Source organism: Sapajus apella, unplaced genomic scaffold (assembly GCF_009761245.1).
Source record: "Sapajus apella isolate SASKATOON/1434 unplaced genomic scaffold, GSC_monkey_1.0 scaffold120, whole genome shotgun sequence".
Classification (NCBI taxonomy): domain Eukaryota; kingdom Metazoa; phylum Chordata; class Mammalia; order Primates; family Cebidae; genus Sapajus; species Sapajus apella.
Genome location: NW_022437060.1, coordinates 4,653,583 through 4,660,117, shown reverse-complemented (window position 1 = coordinate 4,660,117; position 6,535 = coordinate 4,653,583). Strand labels below are relative to the sequence as shown.

Below are 6,535 nucleotides of genomic sequence, written 5' to 3'. Positions count from 1 at the left end.
GAGGTTCAGCTGATGATTTGCCCTGAAGCTGTTCTTTCTTTAGGCACTTGTTCACTCCCTGTCTTTTCTGTTGCTAGAACATTTCTATTCCATGCATTCATTTATCAGACTTTAGCTCACAACCTACTTGTTGACAGCATCATGTTGTGTGCCAGGGGCACCCCTGTCTTCACGGAATATGTTCTTTGCCTTCTGAAAATTATGGTTTAGTGAAGACAGACACCTGGGGTAGGGAGCAGGGAAAGGGCAGAGGGTAGAGGGGACACCGGGAAGGTGAAGGAAGGCATCCCACATGGCTTCCAAAGTCAACTGGTGTTTTCTTGTAGTATTTGACACATCTTACCACTGCCCCCTCTTGACGTCCTCCCTTCCCTTGCCTCCTGAGATGTCACACTCTTCAGGTCCCCTTTCTTAGTCTCCATGCAGGTCCTCTTTGTCTCTTTGCAGAATCATCCTTCTATATGAGGTCAGTAAGTTTGGGCGTCACTATTCAGTTCCCAGGTGGAGGCATGGGAGGGCCTGGGCCTAGCCCTCCAGGGTTCCAGGCTGTGGAGTTTGGAGGGGCAGGTCTGGCCTTTCCTGGGTCAGCACAGGGCACCCAGGTGGGGGCACAGGTGGGCACCCAGCACAGGCACCTAGGTAGGGGCATGAGCTTACTATCCGTTGGCCAGCCTAATTGTGTTTGGAGAAATATTCCTTGCTGTCATCCACGTTGGGCTTAATCGTGTCACTGCCAGGCTTCCAGTCAGTGGGACAAACTTCCCCATGCTCGTCCGTGTACTGGAAGGCCTGGACCAATCGAAGAGCCTCATCCACGGAGCGTCCCACACACAGGCAAATCATTAACAGTGATCTGGCGAAGGACACCCTTGCCATCGATGACAAAGAGACCCCTGTAGGCAATGCCCTCATCTGTTTTCAGCACTCCATAATCCTCAGACAAGCGTCTGGTCACATCAGCAACCAGGGGGATGTTCAGGGGGCCCAAGCCTCCCTCCTTCCTGGGAGTGTTGATCCAAGCCAGGTGGGTGAACTGAGAGTCCACCGAGATGCCCAGCACTTCACAGCCCAGTTTGCGGAAGTCCTCGGCACGGTTGCTGAACGCGATGATCTCCGTGGGGCACACAAAAGTGAAGTCCAGAGGGTAGAAAAACAGGACCACGTACTTCCCTTTGTAGTCCGATAGCTTCACCTCTTTGAAGGCGCCATCCACCAGGGCTGTGGCCTTGAAGTCACGGGCAGGCTTTCCGATGCGCGCGATACCGGAGGCCATGAGTGAAAGCTGCGTGGGCAAAGGCTAGCCACACAGATGATCACACGCGTGATCTCATGATGGGATTGTAGCTCCCAGTGAAAGCCCAGAGAACGAGAGGACGCCATACTTTCAGATCAATTTTTGTTGCTCACGCACCAGGAAATTCCCAGCGGAGGAGCCCCAAGGGTCACCAGCGCGACTCCTGTGGCCGGCGAGGTGGTTTTGCCGCTGCCTTGGTGAAGCGGTTCTCGGTGCAGAGTCAGAAAAGCACCATCAATCTTAAAGCCGCTGTTTTGGCCGGAGCAGTGGGTTGCTCAGATTTTAGAGCCAGGAATCAACAAGTTGGACGTCTATTCAGAAACCCAATTATAAAGACGGTAATTATAGAGACCACAGATGGATAAATCTATAACGAAGGGAAGAAACCAGCCTAAAAAGGCTGAGAATACCCAAAATCAGAATGCCTCTCCCTCTGCAGGGGATCACAGTTCCTCATCAGCAATGGAACAAGGCCTGATGGAGAAAGACTGTGTTCCATTAGCAGAAGCAGGCTTTAAAAAGTGGATGATAAGAAACTTCTGGGAATTAAAAGAACTTGTTCTAACCCACCTGCCCTCAGACCTTGTGCTTCTCATTCTCCATGCTTATTAGTGGTCACTGTGCTGCCATGCTCTGCCTTGACACAGGGCCTCTTCCCTGGTATCCGCTGTGTGCGTACCTACCTGTGACCATGAGCTCCTACACAGCCTCCAGCTCACAGAGCAGAAGACATTGTTTCCCAGAAGCATTTCAGACCCAGCCCAGGATAGTTTCATTTAAAAAATATATTCTTATGGTTCTGTACTCCTTCCTCCTAGGGCACTCAATGGACTTGTAAATATACACTCGGTCATGTGGCCTCTACTTTAAAGCCTCTCTCCTCCTGGATGATGAGCAGATTCCATCTAGTTGCTGCCCAGTGTGCTGGCCCCATCTCTTAGCACAGGGCTGTAGGATACAGGAGATGCTGGTCAAATGGATGGGTGTCTGGTCCATGCCACCCACTTCATCCCATCCTACCCTATCCATGTGCTCCAGCTAGGAAACAGGGTACACAGGGCTGAGGAGCTCAGCCATCCTGAAGAAGTCATCAGTGTGCTGTTTGCAGGCTTGAGACAAAAGCCTATATTCACATCTGGTTTCTAAAGAGTTGGGTTGTTTGTTCTCTTTGGAAATTAATTTATCTGCAAGAGTTGCAGAGTCCTATAAACCCTAAGGGACAGTGATTATCTGCTAATTAACTTTGCTGATTAATGGTTAACTGGCATTTGACTGTGTTGCGAAACTCCTGAGCCCACCCACGCTTGCCTTTGGGTCATCATATCTGCTTTTAGGAAGATTTCCCTGACTTATTTCCTCCTTTGATCATATACTCTTTCCTGCAGAGCCAAATCTGAGGAAGACATTTCTTCTTCTGGGTGGTCTTGCTCACACGTTTCGTACATCAGGAAGTGACAGCCATGAAACCTGCTCCCTGCCCCCTCCTTTCCCTGCCCCAGCCCCACTGGGCTTCCTCCACTAGCTTTCCTGCTCCTAACTAGGGTGAATGCTCTCTCTTTATTTGTGTGAAAGTTGGAGGTGTTAGAGAAAACTATCTAACACTTGCAAATAAGGCAAAAAGATGACAATATATTTTCAGTGTCACGCTAATGTAGTGCTTCTCCAAGCATGGGCTGAAACACTAGGGTATCCCAAAACCCTTTGAGGAGATTGGTAAGGTCAAAACTATTTTCTTAATAACAGGAAAACGTTACTTGCCTTTTTCACTATGTGGACGTTTGCACACTGGTATAAAACCAACAGTGGGTAAAACTGCTTGTCCCATAGTACAAATCAAGGTAGGGCAGGAAACTTTGCTGTTAGTCATTATATACTTCACCAACTCTCGTTAAAGAAAAAAAGAAAGCCAGTTTCATTGACAAAACCAGTGATGATATTAATGATTTTTTGGAAATAGCATAATGACGTATTTCAACATTTGGAAGATCTGCACAATTCAGTGGACCGATATTTTCTAAATATTCATTGTGAGACAATCACACATAGGTAAGAGATCCGTTTAAAGTATAAGATAGACATGCAGATTTTATTCTAACAGAGTACATAAGTCCACTGATATGGTTTTAAGTTGCATGTTGCAACTCATCTGTAGAAACCACTACTTGCCCAGTGGTACTTTAGAGAGGCATCAGATAAAACAATCCACAATTATCCGAAAGGCTGTTAAAATATCCCTCTTCCCTGCTTTAATAACATGTCAGTGAGAGGCTGGATTTCCTTCACAGACTTCAACCAAAACAGCATATTGTAACAGATTGAATGCAGGAGGAGCTATGAGAATCCAGCTGTCTCCTATTAAACTAGCCATTAAAGAGATTTACAAAGATGTAGAATATCCCTACTCTTCCAACTAAAACTTTTTTTTTTTTTTAGAGTATGTAGTTAGCTTTCATAAAAGCATTTTGTTTATGGTAAATTATAGTAGGTTTATTATTGCTATTTTAAAATGAATAAAAAGCAATTTAAAATGTTTCTAAGATTTAATTTTTACTATAGCAAATATTGGTAGATGTGACTCACATCAGCAAAGCTCTTTGGGGCTTTAATTCATTTGAAAAGTTATTTAAAAGGGTAAGGAGATACTAAGACCAAAAAGCATGAGAACCACTGTGCCGGAGCATTTTTTTTTTTTTTAACAAGTCAGCTTAAGGATTATCTTCTCTAGGGATGAAACTTAATTTGCACAATGATTAGGGCTCAGACAGTACCCAGTTCTGTAACACTGGTGAGATGTGACAATTTTGCTGTGAGTTTGAAAAGATAACCCTGAAAGTTATAGTTTTATTATTCTATGAATATTGTAACTGAGCAAGTTAGAAGGAACGTGTCACACCCTGAGTTCCAAATTAAGAGTCCTTTATTAACCTGCCACTGAGAGACGGCTAACACTCAAAATTCACTCGGCCCGGAAGAAGGGTCCTGATTATCTTTTATACCTTGGTTTTGGTAGGAGAGGGGAGTACCTTGTGGAAGTGGAATTTTACAGAAGGAGAAAAGCAGGTTAGAGGAAGGGGCTGCGGGCACAGGTGGTTTCCATACGATTACTAAGAAGCGGGGCGATCAGGCTACTTCTAATGATCAAAGGGAGACTTTTTTCTTACAATAGCAGCGGGGAGGTGTGCCAAGCAGGATGAGGTTACAATGGTTACAAGTGTTAAGAACAGTACCTTCAATGCCTCTAAGTGCAGCATGACCCAGTTATACACCCAAAGGGGCTGTGGTAAGGAGGGGAAAGGAAGGTTGGAGTTTACAGCTAAAATAGCGTCAGTTATGCTAGCCCAGGGTAGGTTATTACATGAGGAATTAATCATTTTTTTAATCTAACTTAGCAAACTTGTCTCAGCATTTCTTTTTTTCCATTGAGTGTGAAAGGCCACTTTTACATATTCTATCTGGAACCAGATGTGCCTTTCTGCTGGATCCTTCATTAATTGGTTAAATAGGACGTTGATGTGTGCTTACTGCTGGTGTGAAAATTGTGTTTGTTGAACACGTTATGAGAATTTCATTTGGACAAGGGACAAGGGTAGAAATGCTGGTGGAACTTCCTCTCCTGCCTCACTTTCTCAGTACGCACATTGGAAAGAACATCAGCTTGGAGACCCCATGAGAGCACAGGTCTGGCCCCATCCAGCCATGTGGCCCTCAGCCATTGTCTAATCTCTGAGATTCAGCTGTCTCCCCATGCTCTGGGGATTACAGGGTCAATTGCCTAGAGTTGTGATAAGGACTCAGTGAATCACATATGTAAAGTGCTCAGCAGAAAACCGCATCTTGTCAAAGCCTCAGAAACCCAGGGGATATCAGTTTGCTAGAGCTGCCATAACAAAGTACTACAGACTGGGTGGCTTAAACAATGAAAATGTATTTTCTCACTGTTCTGGAGGCTGGAGACCCACTATCAGGGTGTCAGCAGTATTGATTTTCTCTGGGAGCCATAATGGAAAGACCCATTGTAGGCCTCTCTCCTCGGCTTGCAGATGCCACTTTGTTGCTGTGTCTGCATGGCCTTTTCCCCATGCACATGTGCCCCTGGTGTCTCTCCAGGTGTCCAAATGTCCTTTTCTTATAAGGACGCCAGTCAGATTGGATCAGGGCCCATCCTAACAGCCTCATTTTATCTAGTTACCTCTCTAAAGCTCCTATCTTCAAATGCAGTTGCATTTTGAGGCACTGGTGATTAGGGCTTCAACATGTGAATTTTGGAGGAACATGATTCAGCCCATGACACCGGGTCACTTATCTATTATAATATGTGTATGTAGCAACCAACCCGAGCACCTCGATCGTGTTTGACTCTAAACAGCATTTCACTCATGGGTTGGGTTTGCTCTTGTGTTGGGGCTCAGCTGCAGGCTGGACAGGCTGTCACAACCCAGGTTTCCCATATTTCTGGGGGTTGACTGGCTGCTGTCTCATCTAGAATGACCTATGCTGGGATGACTGAAATGACTGGGCTCTCCTCCTCTGTGTCTTCTCTTCCAGGAAACTGGCCGGGCCAGGTCCTTCACTGGTCCTACAATTAATTTGTCCACTGGGTTTCCTTTAAGGACTTTGGGAATCGCTTACCAAGGAGAGGACAGCATTGATTCTGAGTCTTTAAGGTCTGCTGCTTAAATGTTCCTTTAAACACCCTCACACCTTTAAATACCCTGTGATGACACAGGGCACACCAGACCAAGTTCAAGTGCACATACATTTAAAGCCTCTGCTTGCATAATGCCCCCCTACCTCACATTGGCTCAGACTGGTCATACGACCAAGCCCCAAGTCAGAGGAGGGCCCTGCAAAGGCAGCCAGCAGAGGGTGGGGCTGTGTGGAGCAGGTGGGGGAAGAACTGGATCCATTAATGCCATCAGTTACCATAGGCCACTAGCTCACAGGTCTTCTAAGCCCTTCTTAAATCTATTTGTATTCTATTTGCTTCTATCTTATAAAAATGGGGAAGGAAATAAGTGTTTATCAAGTTTCAACTCTACAGTACACATTATATTACACCGTATCATTTAATTCAAAGTCATCCAACCCATGGCCCCTGGGCTGCATTAGGCCTAGGATGGCTTTGAATGTGGCCCAACTCAAATTTGTAAGTTTTTTGTATTTCTTTTCTTTTCTTTTTTTTTTTTTTTTTTAACAGCTCATCAGCTATTGTTGGTGTTAGTGTATTTTATGTGTGGCCCA

General features: G+C 45.4%; 1 pseudogene across 1 annotated transcript; it reads right to left on the bottom strand.

Annotated features, from left to right (window-relative positions):
* Positions 1–483: 483 nt before the first annotated feature.
* On the bottom strand, positions 484–1,318 carry LOC116538544 (annotated as a pseudogene). Its single transcript, XR_004263676.1, has one exon. The product of XR_004263676.1 is annotated as a peroxiredoxin-2 pseudogene (transcript).
* Positions 1,319–6,535: the final 5,217 nt, after the last annotated feature.